Consider the following 20,555-nt stretch of genomic DNA (forward strand, 5'->3'; position numbering starts at 1 on the left):
AAGATAAGAACTCTAAAGTGTTTATATTCCATGAATTTAAAGATGAGCTTTCATCTTCAGTCAAAAGGGAAATGAAACACAGCATTCAAACTGCTCCCTTTTCTTCCTGGGGCCTTGGTCCCAGACCTTTTTCAGGTACAGAAGGTGTTCCATGTGCTGTTTGAGCACAACAGGCTCTTTTCAGCCCTTCTACTGGTCAGTGTTCTATCCCTGCAAACAGTGACAGTGTTTGTGACATCACAACAGGCAGGAATGATGTCAGGAGTGGAGAATTGTGACCTTGTGCTTTGGCACACGGGGAAGAGGCTGCAGAGGTGGCACCTGCCCCCTGCAATATTTGTTTTCCTGTTGTAATTAGTCACTGTGGAGAAAAAAGCAGGCAGTGAGAACTGAGCTGATGCCTCTTTAAATAATATATTTCCAGTGTTTTACTGGGCATGAAATGTCACCTTTGAGCCAATTAAATAATTCCAGATATAGCTTGATTTCGTACATATTACTGCTTTATGCTGCTGGTGCTGCCTTGGTCATAGCCTTGAACAAGGGCTTTGTGATCCTTGTCTGTTCCCAAATACATTTTTATAGACAAACTAAGGTTCTTTACCAACTTCCAGTTTGAGGATAAAATACGAGAGCGTACTAGAGAAGGGAATTGAAATTACAGTGAGTGAATCAGGGCCTTCCCTAAGAATTAATTCCAACAATACCTTCCATTTTATTGTAAATACCCGGGCTGAAGCTGCAAAGTGTGTGCCATTGAAACTTTTCCTTGGCTGGCAGAAAGCTTATTTCTAAAGGTCTCGTTGATTGTGCAAACACAGGAACATTTTCTTTCCTTGAGAATTAATATTGACTGTGTATAGAGCGACGGCGGCACTCCATCTAGCCACAAAATCATATAAACATACATAATTACTCTGAAAATCTAATCTATTCCTGGATACTCAGTCCGTGCGATAACTTTTTGTTTCCCTGCATAAAATGATAAATTATATACAAAGCAGGCAATTACGGTTGTTCTTGAATCTGAAAAGAGATGGAAATGTACACTTTGTAAATATAGAGCTGCTTTTCCTAAAAGGCATTTATTTCTCCAATTTTCAAAACGTGTGTGTTTGTATATGGATGAATGTCGGTGTGGGGATGTTTACCTGTCTGTGTGGAAATAAAATGAAGAGCTGTGCCTTTGTACACACCGCATGTGCAGTTGTATGTGTGAACATCTAATAATTCATAGCCCCATAAGCTCTTGGTGGACATTCCTGCCTCAGCCACTCAGCCCCCACCATGAAAGTCCCCTAACAAACAGGATTAAAATTCACTCCTTTCAACCATCCCAGGCATTTATTCCTTCCTTTTCATTGAGCTACATTTGTCTGATTTAACAAGATAAGATTTGAGTGCTGATGCAGCCCGTTGTTAATGCAGCAGCCGCATCCACCACACCATCGACACTGTGCATCAGAGGGATGCATAAATCAGGTATTCAAAAAAAATTAGATATGCAGCACACCAGTTTTATAGTCCCAGCCTCAGAAATTGAAATGGCCCAGATTAATGTATTATATCTTACACACTGTCCGAGTGAATCAACTTTAATATATTGAACAGATTCGCAGAACAAGACTTTGTTATCTAAGGAGCACTCGGAGGAAGGAATTGACCTGAGGATTTGATTTGGTTCAGGTAGTTCATGTTGTACAGCAGCATTTGAATAGTTTCACATAAAAATAAAATTTGTATCAGAAATATTTCACATCATCCTGGGCTTGTTCGTGCTGCGGCTCTGCAGCGGGGCAATATTGCAGAAACAATGTCCAGCAAAAAGATGATTTTAACCTTTGCTTCAGACATGTCAAAACAATATAATGTAATTTTAATGCAAACTGCTGTTTCATAGCAGAGGCGCCTCCACACACTGACTTGAACTAGTTTAGGTTTATCCTGGAAATGAAAAGCCCATTGAATTTGATGTGGAATGGAAGCGCCACAATTTACACCGGGGTGTGTGTTCTGTTGGAAGGCAGGCAGGGAGAGGGTCTGGCTGTATTCTCTATTGACAACCCATAAAACAACTTTACCTGCATAATCAAGGACAGATGAATGTTACCGTGGGCAGGGAGGGGTGTCCCTTTTATTCTGAATTACCAGCCCTGTTAGGGCAAGCGTGGGTGGCCATTTGCTTATTGGAAACAAGGCAAAAACCAGATGGAGTAAGAGGAGGCGTCACGAGGTGTCAGAGGTGTGCGGGGAAGGGCTGGGAGGCACCTTTGCAGAGACATTTATCCTGCTTATTCCTTTCTCCGAATTACCCACTTACTGGGGAATGTGCTGGTAGTTAACTGCAGATGCCTCCTGAGAGGAGGAGTTCTGTAGCTGCTCTTAGTTGTTGCCTCCTGTACAAAACCAAGCTTGTTTTTACTGGGTACAGAATCACCTCGTGCTGGGTACAGTCACCCCCTTTCCAGCCAGAGCTGTTCCTGTGGGGATGTCTGGAAAGAGGAAGGATAACTCAGGCCTTCTTCACACATTCAGCGAGTGTTTGCACCTCTAATTGTGCCGTGCTAATTAGCACTGAGGAGGAATGCCACCTTCCCAGTGTCCACTTGAAAGACACCGGGCACATTTTTTTTGGTGTTTGAGCCCCTAGAGGTGCAAAAGATGCTGAATGGAATTTTAAAACCGTAGGCATCTTGCCATACCTGAAATCAGTAGGAGCTGGGTGCTTTTCAGACCTCTAAAATACCACCAGGGAGAACTGGAGTGTTTTAAACCTGCCCTTTTGGAGCATTGTGTGTCAACCTATTTGTGTTGTTCACAAGTCAGATGTTTGAGGAGATGAGGGGTGACTGGGGCTGCTCTGATGTCCTTGTGTAACAGCTCAGACTGCAGAAACCATCGTGGTGGGGTGTAACAAGAGCCAGGGTCTGGGATAAGGAGGCCAACGTGGTGTTATCCCATTGGAAAGCAGTTACCAGTGCAGGGAGAAGCCAGTGCTTGGCTGTTCTTTCAGCCTGGCCAGTGGATCACACAAATGCAGTGCTGCAGAGTTGGACTCGACCATCCTTGTGAGTCACTTCCAAGTCAGAATATTCTGTGATTCTGTGAAATGCTACAAAAATTAGGAGGCAGGTGAATCACTCAATGGTTTTACACTGAGGCATAAGAGAAGCTGGTGGAGATAGATGGGTATTTTTTTAACTGTTTCAGGTTCCTTGAGGCCGTTCCAGGCACTGGACAACTTGCATGTTTTGTCTTTGTCCAGAAGATATAATCCAGCCTGAATTAATTTCCCAGTCCTTATTTTATTTTCCATAGCAAATGTTGTAATTTACAGTAACGTAATGGGAAAGAAATTGTAATAAATGCTTTGCCTTTTTGCCTTTTTTACCTTGAAACCAGGATAATAACAAATTAGAGTGGGTTTATACTATTTTTCAACACACAACGTCCCCCCACTGCCCTCATTCCTGCCCCAGCCACTTGATATGAATTATCAGTCTTTCTTCAAAGAAAGACCAATGGGGCCTGGTCCAACTTTGTCTATCTATACTGATATAAATGAGAGAGATTATTATCAAATTACCATTTATTGTGTGCTGCTGGAAAGGATAATTTTTCAAGAAAACCTTGGGGTCAATCAGCCTTGAAGAGAAACCTTGGTTTATCAACAAATTCACCATCCTCTTGTATATATAAATAATCACATGTAATTAATGTTAAAGGTGCACAGGAATCCAAAGCTCAAATCTAATTTTTAGATGTGTTTATCCTTAATTCTGGAAGATCTGGCTCTTTTGCTCAGAGTGTTGCTCCTCAGTGTGCAGAGCCCATGCAAACCACTCATTTTCATCAAATGTGTACTCAGATTGTTTAGTGAGCAGGGAGGATTTAAAGATAGACTTGAGTGTTTTGGTGACCTGACACCTCTGTCACCCTGGCCTTTGTAATGCCAAGCTCTCTTTCCTGCAAAGAGCAGCTCTCTTTAACTTCTTTTTTAATTCCTACTTTTCTTTTTTCCCCCGCTAAGAAAAACAAATATCAATTTTACAAAATCGTGTTATAAACTTGTAAATCAGTATGAGTGGAAATATCCACCGGAATTCGTGCCACTGTTAAAGCACCCAGACAATTATGAGAACATTTTAAAACCAAGTCACAGTTATTCCAATGCATTAAGTATAACTCTTTAATGTGGCAGAGTCTGTGTCTCCCATCTGTTCCATCAATTAAACCCTACATTGATCTATGAAGTTATTAGCATCAGCCAAACTCCCAAATAGATCTGTTTTGCCACCAATGGAAATGCTGTGTTCAGAAGTAACAATAATGTCATTTTTATTACAGATTCCCAAAACTGGTTTTCATTTTTCTGTAAACTTTCCTCGTCTGATGAAGTTATTGTCATTCTTGTCAGTTATTAGCAGACCTTAGAGGTTTGTTGTTGGGGAGAGGGGTTAATTCTGTCTGACTGAGAGGGTTCTTCCTCTGGCACTTCAGGCTCAGTTTTGAGGTGCTGCTGGTTGTGTTCCACGGCAGTCCCTGAGTTTTTCGAGTCACAATCCCACGTGAACCTTGTTTATCTTGTTGTGGAAGGATAGACAGTGTAGGCAAGAGGTGAGTGCTGTTCTTTGCTCACCTGATGGAAAACCTTTCTCCATCAATATGAAGCTCCCACCTGTTTTCTCATTTAATCACAATTCGGGAACGCTGCAGATAATAATGGTTCCAAGTAAGGAAATGTGGATGAGAATACACAACAAAGGGGAAGGAAATGTTCCTTTTGACAAAGTTAGAGGTGGCAGCAGTTTGCCACTGTCCATTTTGCTGCCTGGGCTGATTGTCAGTGCAGATACATCTGCTGAGTTGGGAGACTGGGGGTAGTTATGACAGTGGACAGATCCCTGGCTGTGTGGAACAGAGCAATTATTGGGGCTGGCACAGTCCTGGGAATTTCCTTTTGACAATGATCTCCTTATCATAGATTGAACTTCACTGAGTGGCTTTCATCCAGCCACCTATTTCTTCCCAGGACTGGGAAAGGGAAGGAATTGCTCTAAGCATAGGGAAAGGCACGCTGGGGATAATATGGCAACTGTCCCTTTCAGGTTTGTCACACAAGGTGGGCCACAAGGTTGTCTTTGTTGGACCAAAAAGCAGAAATATCTTGACAAGAAAGAGCCTCACAGTGCCTTATGAACTCCACAACAGGAAAAGCAGACGCGTTACCCAATAGCCCTTTTCATGGTGGAAGGACTAATTTGTCCCTTATTAAACCCTCTCCAAGGTGAGGCTCTGTAAGTCTCAGGATGAACTTGTCCTTTTATCTTGGCCAAGAGTTTGTGCTTGACACACACACGAAATTCCATAAAATGACTCTCCAGGTGAACTTTTCAAGCCACACTGCCTGTGCTTTTCCTTACAGTCCCTTTACGCAAAGCTGTGTTACAACTTGGGGGAATATGTCTTAGTACATGTTATTGGTGTAAATAATGAATTAAATGCCACTTTCTTCTCTAGGATGACACAAGGAGTCAATAGTTCTCCTTAGGTACAGATGCCTTTGGTTTACAGCTGTGTGACAAACATGTGTTACCAAAGGTAGGGATGTGCTGTGCCTGGGATGTGCTGTGCCTGGGACCAACCTCTCTTGGAAAGAACAAATCAAAAGCCTGTCTCTCACACTCTCTGTCCCATTTTGGATTTGGATCTAATCCCTGTAACACTGTCCTGTGATACTTTAGCACCGACTGCAGAACAGGGAGAAAAAAATATGGGTGTTTGTTCCATTTCAGGCTTTAGACTTGCTGCCCTCCTTTGTAATTACATGTAAAATGAAAATTTGGAGTGGAATTCCCTTCTCACCGTCTGGGACAAAAACTCTTGAGTGCTGACAAAGTTCATTCAGGTTGAAAAGTGTCACATGGATACCCCATTCCTGGTAACTGCCCAGCAGGATGTTGGCACCAGGAGCTTGTTTGTGGGTTAAGGAGGTTAAAGGAAGGTGCTGGCACCTGCATTCCTTGAGGTGAAGAAACCAGTGCAGCAATGCCCTGGTTGGAGGTGCTCATTTTGAAGAGAAACCCCAAGTACTAATGGGTTAGAATTAAGCAATGCCTTTCAAAATGCTTTTAGGATGTGGCAATAAAAAGTTATGGATTGAATAGTTATTAGTCCTTTAGTATATTAAGTAAACTGCAGTTCAGGTGATTCTTGCCTGTTGAATAAAGTTACTTGTACAGATATTTGCTGTTCACAAGAGCAAAGGTACATCTGAACTTTCCCTCCAAGGAGTCTGTGAACAAATGACCATATCTGAGACTCAACTGGATGTTGGTAAGGTGTGATCTTTTCCCAGGTTTTCCTTTTCCTTGAAGAAATAACCTTCCTTTGCAGTGCTGCTCTATTTTTATACTCCCTTTTATTCCCAGCAGTTTACATGTCTGTGTCATCCAAAATACTGCACTTGCCTTATGGTGCTGTTTCTTTTTTTCCCATATATATATATATATATTTATTTTCTGGGCTGGAGCAGTATTTCTGCATTTTTGCCTGCCTTGGTTCCCAGACATTGTGCTGCTACTGGTTCCTTGAAACAACAGGATCCACAGAGCTGGAATGCTGTTGCAGCTTCTTGTCACACTTTATCTGGGTGTAATACACAGTTTGAAATGTTTTGTTTAAAAAAACCCCAACCTGTCCTGTAATACTTAACATTGACTGCAAAACAGGGAGAAAAAACATAGATGGACATTCCATTTCAGGCTTTAGACCTGTTCCCCTCTTTTGGAATTATGTGTAACATGGAATTTTGGAATGATACTCAGAAGGTAAAAGCTGGTGTAATTCATTCCATACCCACTCTGTTTGGTTTTTTTTAAATCTGTATTTTTAATTCCTTATGCACAGCGTTATCAGTCTGTCTGTAAGAACACCTCTGGTGGAAAAATCCAAACCTCTTCCTTATCAAACCTTATTTCTTAAGTTTTTTAAATGACATTTTAAATAGAGGAGATAGTTCGATTAATCCATTCTTAAAAAGCGATGAGGTTGCCTGGGATACACAGAATGTCAGAACATCTGGGGCTGAGATTCTGCAGTGATTTCTGCAGTGCTTTTGAAGGATATCAGCTCATGATAGAAGTCAGCAGCCTCTGAATATTCACTGCTCAAATAGGTAGAAACCTTCTTGAATATTTTTGTTTTGCTGGAGGATTAAAACTCAAATAGAAACTTCTGGGCAGTAAAGAGTTAAATCAGTGAGCTGATAAAATACAACCATGTGTGTAGTGACTGTTGTGTGGGACACACTGGGCCTCTTGGAGTTCACTGTGGATGTTGCCTCATCACAAAGCAAGTGAAAAGTGTCCTGAAAAGTACTTTTTGTCCAGAAATAGAACTCTCAGGTGTCTGGTTTGGATGGGGGTTTACAGAGGATGGTGCTGCCGCACCCTTAGTTAGGATGGATGGAAGGAAGGCTGTGCTGACCATCACAGTTTGTGAGTTCAGGTGGTGAGTGAAGACAAATAACACACAGTGGACAAAGCACTCACTGAACATGATTGTGTTTTGTGTTTCCAGAAGTTGTAGAGATGGAGGTGCCCACACACCTCGAGCTGGGGCAATTCACACCATCCTCATTTATTTCTCTTTCTTGGACTTTTACACTGAATCTGATGGTGGTGTTTCAGAGGAGGCAGTGAGATGAATTTTATACTGATTTAAAACTGAATTAGTTACAAGGAGAGGTTTGTTTGGTGTTTTTGTTTTTTTTTCCTGGAGGACACAATTTTTGGATTTACAGGAAAGGGAGTTTGGTGTGGTGACTTTATTCCTGCAGTCCACAGGCAGGTGAGTTTGGTGGTCCTGCAGAGGATGCTCACCCAGCTGTCCCTCACCCTTCCAACTTCCAAGGAGATGAGGACAGGACATTTTATAAAGTTGCAAAGAAGAGAGGAGGGAAATCCTGTTACAACTTCCAGCTGTGCCTTTGGGGAAAGCCCTGTTCATTATTTCTTGATGCTTTTTAGGATTTTCTATCATGTCATTCACTTTTCTTTGTGGATAAATCTTTGAGTGTATATCCACTATTGGCTGTGTCTTCCACATACCAGATTTTCTTCTGGCAACTCTGGGAGTGTATTTTATGTCTTATTTAAGGAGGGATCTCCCCCCTTCCCTGCTCCAGGTATTTGTGGGAGCACCTGGCTTTAGGGAACCTCAGTGGTGCTTTTAGAGCATGAGCTACTTCGTGGTACCTATTTTTTATTATTTATAATCTCTTCAAAGGATAGTATATAATAAGTAGGGTAAAATTCAAATTAGTTGATTTAGGTAATTTACAGATTTATTCAGCAGCACAGTATATTTTCTTCCTTAGAAATTAGTGAGTTCGTCAGCTCAGAAAGTTTGCAATTTGTATCTCCAAGGGATGCTACACAGAAAGTGTTAACCCTTAATGAAGTGAAGTATCTGTGATATTAACTTTCTTGGAGCATTTTTCAGAAGGACTCTAGTTGTGCTTGAACATCAGATTTATTTAGAATTTATTGAGTTTAGATGCATAATTTAAATTGTTACCAGTATCGTTATATGTGCTGTTGTTCCTCATGCTGGAACCCAAAGTGTTGGAACAAGAGGTGGAAATTAAATATCTACAATCTCCTTGTGGAGAAAAAAGTATTGTGACTGTTCTTCCTTCCTGATATTGCTTCCCAGGTGGCAGAACCCCATTGCCTATAGGAAAGACAGGAATTCTTTTGGATATCAACAACCATCATATTCCAAAGCAGTGCATCATTTTCCAGCTTCTCAACTAGGATAAGGTACGAGTTTAAGCACAGAGAATGTTGATATGTCCAAGAAAATCAAGCCATTACTAACACAAAACATGATCAAAAGGATGCAAACACCATCAAAGGGTTTTGCTGGGGGTTGGATTGGTGTGAGTGAAGGTTTCAAGTCTTCCTATTTGCATGTCCTGTCACTTTATTTTTGGAGATTTTGATAGTAAATAAGGCTGCAGTAAAATTTTAATAGGAATGTAAATCTAGCTCTGAGCCTTTCAGTGAGTGTGAGAAGCCAAGTTTTCAGTGCAACACTTTCCTCATGAACACTTTGATCCAAAGAGGTTTTGTGCACAAAGTTTACAATTTCTTTACGGGACAGCCATCTACTTAATACACTTGGTCTAGCAGAGAGCAGTAATAATCATCTTTAAATCCTTAAGTGGTAAAGATGTGAAGTTTATGGCTAGGATGGACTGGAAGAGAGTTTTCCATCAAGTGTTAATGATAAACCCACTGCATGTAAAAACTACAAAAGGACAGTGCCTCTTTAACAGGGACTCCTGTTTGTGCTCCATGGAGCTTTGCAGTATTAGTAAAGCAGCATGAAAGAGTTGATTTTCATTTTATGTTGTGCTTGTGAGGCATTAACATGATGTTCTAACACTTGTAAATGAATACAGCTCTTGCCTAATCTGTCATTTTAATGCCTTATAGATTTTATTTCACTCTGTGTTGTACCAGATTCTCAATAATAATAATCAACTGCTTTGTTGTTCTCCTGCAGAAATTAAATTTCTGTAGTGAGTGTGCAACTAATAAAAGATGTTGCTTGAGGAAACAAAAAATAAATATGATGAATCATAAAAGTTGTATGTAGGGGGTTGCTCGTATATGAAAGACAATTACTGAACCAGTGGTAAATTCATCTGATTCTCATATTGTCAACAGCTTAATAACTCTCACAAAGGGTTTGCTACTTCTGTAAGCTCAGCCCCTCCTGGTTATCCATGTGGTGTGGCATCACAGGGGGATGTCCAGGAGAGGGGACCTGTTCCCAGTGCATTGGTCCAACAGTGACCCTCACACAGGGTCTGGCAGACAGCCCTGGCTGGATAAAAATCCAAGTTTATTTGTAGATATTTCTAAATGTGGCTCCCAAGAATATTAAATACGGGTCAGCCGCTGGCTTCACTCCTGAAAAAGGACAGAGAAAGAAAAGTAGAAGAAAGTTTTTCTCGAAATTCATGGCTTTGAGATGCTTCCCATGGGTTTATTTGGGATCTCCTTATTCCTTAGGAAATACAATTCAGTACAAAATAGTCTGTGTGACTGTGGGGAGGTATGTGGGTCAGCTTTTGGAATAAAGCAGCTGTAATATCAGGTACAACGTACTGATATCCTCTGTTTTCTCCTTGAGGGATTACGAGCACAGGTGAAAAGTTAACCATACCATCAACTTCGTATTTTAAACCCCTATTTTCTTAAGGTAAATGGCTGTGAAGAGGGAGCCAGGCTTTTAACCTGCATGATATGGCTGTAAAATCATACACTTACTTTCTGGTGTTGTCTGCTCTTAGTGTACCCTCATCTCTTGGCTTCCTCTTGACAACGTGGCTGCTAATTCCGCTTTCAAGTGGAAAGTGTTGTAATTTCTTCTATTTGATGAAGTATATGCAAAAGGATACAAACAATCTTTTATAGGAGAGCAGGGATGTTGATAAGGATGGTTAAGGCTCAATTCCTCAAACAATTTTGCATCCAACAGTTCCCATTAGGCATCAGAATGAAATAACAGAAGTTCCCAAACAGCTCAGTTCCATTTTAGTAGGAACCACAGGATACCCAGCACTTTTTAAAACTGTTACTTTTTTTCCCCCAAAAGGAACTTGAGCTCCCCTAAATAAGCAACCACTGCTGAGGAGATTGAGAACCAGCTTTGATGGGAGCTGTGATACTGCAGCAAGGAGGGTCATTAAGCAGAGAATCCTTCCAGGAGCATTTCTGTCGCTGTTGCCAATTCCTCTTCTGGCCCTGAATCCAGAGCTGTTGGCAAAGATGGGACTGCACAGGAACAGAACTTTTCTGTCCTGTAATAGAGAGTGTGGACTCGTGTAGCAACACCCTGCAGCCTCAACCTGGCCCTTGGCAATCCTGTCTTTACCCTCAAGATCTTATTTTTGGTTCTTGTCCAGGCTTTGCTAGGAAACACGACCACAAGAAAACCTGGATGTTGTCTTCCCTAATGGAAAAGCCGATATTTAGTGATGGGTTTGAATTTGGATGCAAACAGGGAAAAACAGTATACAGGAAATATTTACTTTTTTTTTTTTTAGTTCACTGCTAAAAGGCATTATATTTATTTATACAGTATATCCAGATTTATTTATACATTTTATACATTATATTTATTGCCATTATATTTATTTCTTTCTGTTGGCACAGACATAGTGCTGCACCCAGGTTTGCCTGTGTAGGTGAAAGCACTACAGGAACCCAGCTGGAAAAAGTGAAGTGCTGGAAAACTTGTAACCATCACACAACACATCTACTCCCTAAAACAGGATAATTCAGGCTCGGGGGGGTCTCTTTAATCCAACATCCTGCCTGAAGCAAAATCATCTGTTGGATCAGAGCAGGTTGCTCGGAGTTTTGTCATGTCAGGTGTTGAGCAGCTCCAAGGCTGAGCCTGCACAACCTCCCTGGACAAGCTGTACAGGGATTTTTTGGACAGGCTTGGCTGAAACAGAGACTCTGAAATCAGGTGCTGGTTCTTTAGGGAATGGAGCAGCCAGAGCTGGGCCTGGGGACCAGCAACCCCCTGTGCTTCCATGGGAGTTTTGCCTTTAACTTGCCAAGTGCCTTCCAGCAAGTCACTTTTACCCCTCTGTCTCAATTTCTCTTGTTATAAAATGGGGATAATAATCCTTACCTACCCTACAGGGTGTTGTGAGGATTAATTAGTTGTTGGTGCTGCGTGTAAAAGATGTAAATAGCCACATAAATGCTGGATATTATCATTATAATGAGAACCACACAGCACTGTAAGAAAAGAAATGCTCTCCAAATAGGTTGCGTGTGCCATTATGCCCCCCCACAAGAGCAGCTTCTGGGGTTTATTTGAAACATCAGCAAGGCATCAGACTTCCAAATCCAGAGTTGGATGCTCTGTTGCAGCATTTAACACTTTTTTTTTTTCCTCTTGCCAGTTATTTTTTTATAGTCGGTGCAAGTTAGAACAACAAACCCAGGCAAACATATGTAGTGGTCCTGCTTGAATAAGCACTGGCTTTTATGGTGTTTATGTTAAATATATAAGGATCATTAGGAGGACAAGGTGACACAGTCAGTTATTTTGATAGCCCCCAGGCGCTTCACCACTGACACCTGCTTTGGAATTCCGACTGGAAATGACCCAAATTATGGTAAAAGTAGGAAGCTGGCCTGCCTGAAACTCCGTTCAGAAACAGAGGTGACAGTGATATTAATCTGCACTTTCTTGATTGTATTGCGTAATTTAGAAAACAATCTGTAATTTAGAAAATAATCTGAAAATAAAACAACCCCAGACCAAACCCATGAGGGCTCCTCAGAGTTACCCTTTCACACCAGTCACTGGGGCCAACACCCAGAGCTCTAGGAAGTGAGATCCCAACAAGTCTGGTAGGGAAGCTCCGTTGCTGGGAATGTTAAAATGCCCACCCAGGAGTAAAAATTCTGCCTTTACAACTCTTTTGTACAAAGTAGGACTCTCACCATTGTCATGGAAGTCACTGGGTCAGATCTGATTTCTTTTTTTCCCCCTGTATGAAATGGGAAAAAAAATGCTGCTCATAGATTTCTGTTTAATAGTGTTTGCCAGACAAAGTAGAATTTTCACAGCACAAGTTCTATAGCTCGAGAGTCCTATTCACTCAGCATTTATTTTATGGGTCTTTTATCCACCTTTTCTGGCTTGGAGAAAAAAAAAAAAAAGGAAAAACAGGGAATTTACCCACTTAAAGTAAGCTTTGCACCAAAACTGTCTTCTGGGGTGTTTTTGTAGTGTTAATGAAATCTCAAGAAGACATTAATAATGATCTTCCGGCACAGAACTCATAAAATTAATATTAACAGCTAAAAAAGGAGAAGTATTTCCCACTCCAGCAGAAAATATAGATTTGCCTTACAATAAATATGGGTTCTATCAGGTGATATTTTATAGTGGTGTTGTGTGAACATGGGTCTGAGAGCTAAAACTGTGTGTGTCCTAACTCTGCATATAATGCTGAATTTGGCTGTGGCTGTGGGCCAGTCACTCACTTCCCCACTGGAATTCCCTGTATTTTTGTGCCCAGGACACCAGACAGTTCTGTGAGATGGTGAGTTAGCTGTGCCTGTAAAGATTCTGGAGGAGGAGAAGTTGGATTCCTGGTGAACAGTGGGTTTAAGTTTTGTCTCAGAATCTTTCCTAGGAGTTTATACCATGTCTATAAAGTGTACAGTGCCTGTATATCTCTACAACCAACCAGGACATTTTAAAGATATTGTTTTTCCATCATTCTTACATGTTGCTTTTATTCAATTGTAGATGAACAAGGAAATGCAGAATAAGTCCAGCTTTAAAATTCCCAGTCTGGACTGAGGATTGTCACTAAAACAAACTAGTTTAATTGAAGCTCAGACAAAGCCAAGACTTAAAATATTTTGATTTCTTGTTCAGCTACTTAGATAAATAGATTTTAATTTGTATACTCTCTTTGACAAGCACCAGTACCTTTTACAGAGTCACAACCCAAACCAGATGGTGTGGAATTCCGAGGTCCCTTTGTCAGGAAACGTTCCTGCCACGTACAAACCATCCATGTCCAGCTCATTTGGCCAGGAAATGTAGTGCTGGTAGATGGGTATTGAAAGGGGTTAGAGAGAGAAAGAAATACAGAGAGGCTTCCTTCAGATCCCCCAAATTTGGGCTGGAAGCAGTTGTTGTCATCTTTAATTCCAGGTCTTTCAGGAAAAGGAAGGTTGCTGTGGGAGATGCAGTCCCCTTCACCCCACTGGTAAATCTGTGCCTGATAAAATGTGGTTTATTTTAGCATTATTTGTGTATTTTGCTCTTCTATATGCTTGCTAGCCACATAAATGTCTAATGTTTTTAATTTAGCTAAGTTGTTAGCAGGGATATCTTGTGGCAGGAAGTCCTGCAGTCTATTTTTTCACTGTAAAAAGAAAAAGAAGTTATGCTTTGAATTTGCTACTGTCTGATTGAATTAATTACATAATTAAGTTCTGGAGCACAACAGGCTGAAAAGTTTATTTTTCTGCCTGCTTTTAGGTGGCTTTGCCATGACTTACCAGCACAGGAGAATTAATACCCAGACAGTGCTCAGCTTCATTATGTGCCTCAGTGGAAGCAGACAGCACAGAGGATCGTGTTATCCCTCTGCTCCCATTTCTGCCTGCAAACAGTTTTGGACTCCTGTGAAAAAAGTTGAGTTTTACAGTGTTCTGAGTTATATTTCCCTTCCATTTAAAAAGAAGAACCTTGCAAATGTGATTCTGGCTGGGGATTATTATCTCTGTGTGTTGATAATTCTCGAATAATGATGCGTATGGGGAGTTCTGATGAAGGGTGTGGAGGAAGATGATTGAAGGCACTTGCAGATGGAAGTCACAGATTCCTCTTGGATGGTGACAGTTTCCAAGCTCTGTATGGCAGATTTTTCTCTGGCCTAATATGTAGTTTATCATATTTCTCTCACTTTCTATGACTGATTTATCGTTGCTTTGAGTTCCTTTTCGGAGAGTGCTCCCAGCACCCAGCAATGAATAAATGCAAATGGTTATTTATGGCTTGCAGAAAATGACTCAGTATTTTCTTTAATTCATTACAGTGATGAGAGGATTTCTGTAGTGTGCAAATGTTTTTTTTTTTCCAAACATTTTTTTCGTGGTGTATAAACCTTCCACTGGCCATTGAGTCTCTTTTAAAAGAGCATGGGGTATCATTTTTAGTGGGACATGTGGCACCCAGGCACTTCATGGTCCATGTTACAACCAACTGTATTTGGGGTCTTGCATGGTTTTCTGAAGGTTTTTTGGTTGGGTTTTTCTTGTGGTTGGTTTTTTTTTTTTTTCCCTTTTGTGGGGGACATTGACCCAAAACGTAAAACAAAACTGGTGGGAGGCATGCAAACCTACTGGCATACATATTGAAACTAGAAAGAAAAATGCTTCTTCAGACCCTTGTGAAGCAATATTGCTTAATTAACCCTAGTTAAGCCCTACCTTGTGAAAAGGTTAATGGGATTTTTAATGACCTTGAGTGGTCAAGGCCTCAATTTTACATTTCTTCTGAAAGAAAATGGAAAATAGAACAAGAAAGCCATTCAAACTTCTGTGAATCTGGAGAAAAAAATTGGTTTACAGTAGCAGTTCAGGTCATTCCCTGTTTCATTTGAAATGGTTTACCCATTCCTTACCTTGGCCATCCCGGGGGGGTTTGATGCAGCCCTGAGATGGCACTGGCAGGGTCTGGGTGTAGATTGGGTTTCACTCACAGGGTGTAGAAGGGCCTGTTGTTCTGCAGTGACAAAGCTGAACACAGAGCCTTGACAGAGATAGAACATCATCCCCTCACCCAACCTCTTCCCCAGGAACCATATTAATGAATGAAATCTGAATAATGGCCTTGGTGAAGTAGACAAATAGCCTTAATAAATTCCCTGTTTATTTTTAAAGAGAGGGTTCTGTGACTGTTCTTATCCGGGCTGCACTGGAAGCACATTTGGAGACAAAGATGCTCCAGAAAATAGAAATTAAATGGAGTCTTTAAATTTAAATAGAGAATCTTACTGATGAGTGATCATTGCAGTTTCCATGACACAAACACCACGTGTTCCCTTGCAAGAATACCCATAATTAATTTAAATTTTGCTAGTTTTCAGTCAGGTAGTTTTCGGACATTTACTTGTAAAGGCACTCAAGCTCCAGTTTGACTGTGGGTACATATTTCTGGGTGTTTTTACCATGAAAGAGCAGTGTTTATGCATCCCTGTGGAACATTCCATGAACTGGGAGAGCTGTAGTAGTGTGGTAACTGTTAGTGTTTGTGAACCAGCCTCCAGAGGGGGATACAGATGTTCTGCTACTAATCAGTGCATCGTAAGAGTTAATTACTGGGGGAGCTCCTGCTTGTGAACAGTCAATACAGCGATGCTTTCATCCATAGGGTCAGCAGTGTGCTTTCTTTGAATTTATCCAGCTTAGTATATAGCAGAACACTTAGGGCCCTGCAGATGAAGCTATTAATTGCATTAAAAAACTTTCCATAATTAGGTTTGGAGTGTAACTGTAATCTCCGGGATCAGCGGTTCCTGACACCCGTCAAGTGGCAGGAGGGTGAAACCTTTTCTAACCCTGCTGGACACGTGTGTGTCACATCCTGATTGCAGAGAGGAGGGGACTCTGAAGGCTGGAGAGTGGGAATGAGCTGCTGTTTAACTCCAGCTCACTGAAATGGTGCAGTTTTGTTCCTGTGGAATTGTTTGGCTTTCCTCTGAAACCACAGAACTCGCTCCAGAGCTGAGTGGGGTGTTGAACTTCACTGGCACTGGCGAGGGAGCAGAAGAATGAAAGTTTCTTCTCAGAAGTACATGGCATAAATTTTAACTGGTGCTTCTTTGTGGATGTGAGTCCCTCTCTGAAAGGGGGCACTCCCTGTAGCTGTTGCTGGTATAGAAATGGAGGAGACGGGACAATTACTTGATCTGATTCACACTCCTGCAAATTAAAAATGGCCACGGCCCATTGTTCTGAAACCACTCATTACATCTGCAGGGTTTGAAAAGGAAACTCTATTCAGAGAAGCCTTTCTTTTTGCATGGATGACAGAGAATCCCTCTACTACCTGATCTATAAGACACACATATATATATGTGTGTGTGTGTGTGTATATGTATATATGAAACACTCTACGTACAAAATGCAGACACATGGGAGGTGCTCCCTGAATGCCCACACACTATTTTTGTAAAAATAAGTGTATGCTGAATCCACACAAAAAGACACTGTGACCTAAGATTTTTTTAAATCAAAAGGAGCATTTAAAAATTGCTTAACTTAAGCCATGTGTCACTTCAACCTAATTTGTGGGAAGCTGTTAAATAAGTCTTCCTGTCTCCCCCAAAACACCCCAAGGATCTGTTCTCTAATGTACTGTTCTGCCATGGAATCTGTATAAACAAGTATAAATGTTTAAAAAGTAAAGAATACTAATCAAGAGATGGAAGACATGTGCTGCTTAATAAATCTTGCCTTCAATTTTATTTGTCTAGTATTACAAAGGCAGAGGAGATATCAATTAATATAGGCAAAGAGGACCCATAATTTATAATTAACTGGCAAGTGGTTTGTAACAAACAGCAGCACTGAATCTAATAGCCAGTAGAAAAATAACTAGTGTTGATTTGTCCCTCGGCAAATTAATAGAGTGCTTATCAATGACAGGGTTACATAAAACTGCTAAATAAATAATCATCAGTGAGTTAGAGTGAAGCAGATCTTTAACAAGCTTAATCTGAACCTCTTGACATCGGTAGACTATGAAGAGATTAAATGCTAAGAAAGAGAAGATGCGCTGTGCACGCCTGTGAGCGTGCTCAGGAGCTGTGAGGGATCGTGTGCCGGGGTAATGGGAAATAAGGAAACATTTTTATTGCAGAATTACGTTGAGAAATGATTTTCATTATAATTAGACTGAAAATTATAAAAGGTATATCAAAGAAATGCTGAACTGGAATTAAGCAGATGAGAGTGGCACTACATCTCCAAGCAATGAAAACACATCAGTGGAGTCGGCTTTGATAGAGTTTTGGCTCAAGGTTTTTTCTTGGTTTTATTACTCACCTTTGTCCACTTCTGGTTTCTGTGTCACTTTTGCTGATGTTCCCTGGTAGCTCTCTTAAATCATCCCAACAGCCACGCAGCGCACCTGATTTTCAGAATGTGTCTTATTCATGAGCCTGGAAATATATATATATATAGGGTATAATTTCTAGACATGTTTTACTTTTATAAAGGCTCTTTGTGCAATAAGTCCATCTATGAAGGTCTCTCCAGTTCTTGCTTAATGATAATATGAGTTAGTTTTGTCTTGGAAAGCTCACAGTTCTCAGAAGACCCAGCTAAAGCCACCCTGGGGAATCCTAAAAGGCTTTGTGTCCAAGTGAAGATGTACAGAAGCATCCCTGCTGAGCAAGGGGAGAGCTGGGAGTGTTCTCCCTTGTGCTGGATGCACAGAGGTTGGATCCTTCTGCAGATCCCAGGGGATCACCAGAAGGTCCTTTCAAGGCTGCAGGTATTTAGTTACTGGGTGTGTGTCCTTTGCAGAATTTTGGGATTAAGGAGGAAAGGGCTGTCCTCTCTAAACCAGCTGTGGATTAGCCCATAGCAAGAATTCCCTGGGAACGAATCACTTGTAATTTTTCCTTGAGGCCTCTCTCCTTTTTCTGGCTGTGAGGAGAAAGATGTGTTATGGCAGTGAGACTGCCATCTCTTTGGGACAGAGAGGGAATGTGCTAAAGCAGAGCTGAGTAACTTCAGAAAGCTTTGTTGGCACTGGCAGGAATTCGATCCGGAGCAGGATCTGACCTGTGGCAAAGAGCTGCGAGTGCTTCTCCTTTCTTGTACAGGAGAGCAAAGCTGCCCTGGCACAGCTGGGCCACGGCTGGTGAAGAGCATCTTTTGGGAACTCATCCCTTCCCATCCATCCCTTTCAGTCTAAGGAGCTCCCAGGAAGTGTTTCAGCGTCCAGGTACCCGAGGCAGGGAGCCTGATGAGCCCCAATTACCTGGTTGGTGTTATGATTGAGCACTAATTGTCTGTCTGCAGAGGGGGCATTCCCGATGAGGAGACTAATTCAGTCTTTTTCTGTCTCGGTGGTCAGGTGGGGATTTTTTTGAGGCAGGGGCTGGTGGTGTTTGCTTGGATTACACTGGAGATTTTTCCAGACCTCTCTATCATAGAACACTGTTAGCAAGAGAAATGTTGTCTTTACATCCAGCTTCTCCTTCACCCCTCCTCTGGACTCTTCTTCCTAAAAAGTTTGGGAAAGAGAATTTTTAGGACCCACACGGAACACGGTGAAATATTTCCTTGTGGATGGCAGTGGAAACTGCAGTAATGGGAGAGAAACCTCATACTGACAATGCTTCACTAGTTTATTTTTATGTGTGTTGCTTTCCAATTTTTATTCTGAGACTGTCACCACTTAAAAAGAACAGAGTAGAGCCTCAATTTTATCTCCTTTTTCTCTTTTTTCTCCTTAAACTAAACCTTTCTCTGGTGGAGCAATGCTGTCTAGTGCCCCGCTGCAATGATTGATCAGTATTGCTCAATATATCAATGGGGTTTTGGGGGGCTTTGGGTTTGTTTTGGTGGTTTTTTTTTTTAATAAAGAGAATGTGGGAGGTTCACACGTCGCTGTCACCACGTTGGCAGGATCGCCATGTCTAAGGTGCTATCAGGGAGGTTACAGGGCATTCATCAAAATCAAGCTGATGCAAGCATGAATACTCCCAAGAATGAGACCTTTTGTACTGAAAAAAAACCGCTGAAGGCTGAAAAGGGGCTAATTTATTTAAATTATCTGTATACATGTCAAGCCCCATAGTTTCCAGAGGAAGCTGACAATCGGAAAAGAAAGCTTTTCTTAAATTTAACAACAAAACCCTAACGGGGGGAAGTTATACCAGAAAGGCTGAGCAACTGAGATGATAATCATCTGTAGTGATGCAGATGAACAAAAATACAGTTTTCTGCTATTAAGCTTTTAAATGTCAGTAAATGGCAGTTTAGTAGATCATTTGCTAATAATGATTACATTTCTCATTAAAATGTTTCCTTCATTATTCTTCAGGTAGAAATGTGTAATTCAACGATTGTTACATCAATTATACTTAAAAAGCTCATTAAAATACTGAAATATTATCTCTCGTAACCAGAGTACTTTAAGAGTACTGTACTAATTACAAATGGAATAAACTCTTGTAATATCACCATTTGAATTGATGCCTTATAAATTCTTAATGCAAAGCTAACATATAAAGTGTAAATCAAATATATAGATCCAATAAAACAAAACCTTTTTAATCTTGTTTTACCTTCAAAAGGATTCTGATTATTGTAATTAAATAATGCATGATATAATAAAGATCTAGAATGTGTGATTATTTCATTGGCAATTGAATATTGGTGCTTTTTTATTTATGCAAGCAATTTATCACGGACAATATGCATCAAGCATTAAAATATTGATACAATTATACCTATCCTGCTGAACCAATAAAAAAACCTGTGACATGGCTCTCTGCTGATGATACAAGGATGGTTTGAAATCCTTGTTAAATTTTAATATTCTGATGTGCCGGGTTATGCTAATTCTGGTGTGGAATAATATCTCCTGTTATTTCCTGTTCTGCCTTTTATTTCTGTGAGATTACAAATCCGGCTTCACTGAGCATGGCAGGCTCTGCTGGTCACTCCTAGGAAGGAACATGAAAAGGCAGCTTTGAATTTCACTTTTTAGAGTTATGATTTTGCTATGAATGCAGCTGTACAATATTAATTTTGCTCCTGTATCCTGTTATTCTTTCCCAGACTTTTACAAAGGCTTCTGGCCCGAGTCAGGGAATAACTCACCGGTATAATCGGTGGATTTACTAAGACTGGTTTCAAAGCAGATGCACTTTTAGCATTGTCCCAGTTTCTTCAGGCTGACAGCGTGATGTC

At 40.8% G+C, this 20,555-nt stretch overlaps 1 long non-coding RNA gene across 3 annotated transcripts in view; it reads left to right on the forward strand.

The window, feature by feature from the left end:
- Window positions 1-20,555, forward strand: part of LOC113952074 — a 165,397-nt gene that overhangs the window by 46,197 nt on the left and 98,645 nt on the right. The window contains exons 5-6 of one of the 3 annotated variants that reach the window (XR_003529368.1): window positions 13,771-13,825; window positions 14,101-14,583. The exons of 1 other annotated variant lie outside the window; for it this stretch is intronic. This is a non-coding gene — a long non-coding RNA (uncharacterized LOC113952074). Of the gene's footprint in view, window positions 1-13,770; window positions 13,826-14,100; window positions 14,584-20,555 lie in introns of those variants that run through there. One more of the 3 variants, XR_003529367.1, reaches the window with a different exon arrangement.

Source organism: Corapipo altera, unplaced genomic scaffold (assembly GCF_003945725.1).
Source record: "Corapipo altera isolate COAL_440 unplaced genomic scaffold, ASM394572v1 70, whole genome shotgun sequence".
NCBI classification, from domain to species: Eukaryota; Metazoa; Chordata; class Aves; order Passeriformes; family Pipridae; genus Corapipo; species Corapipo altera.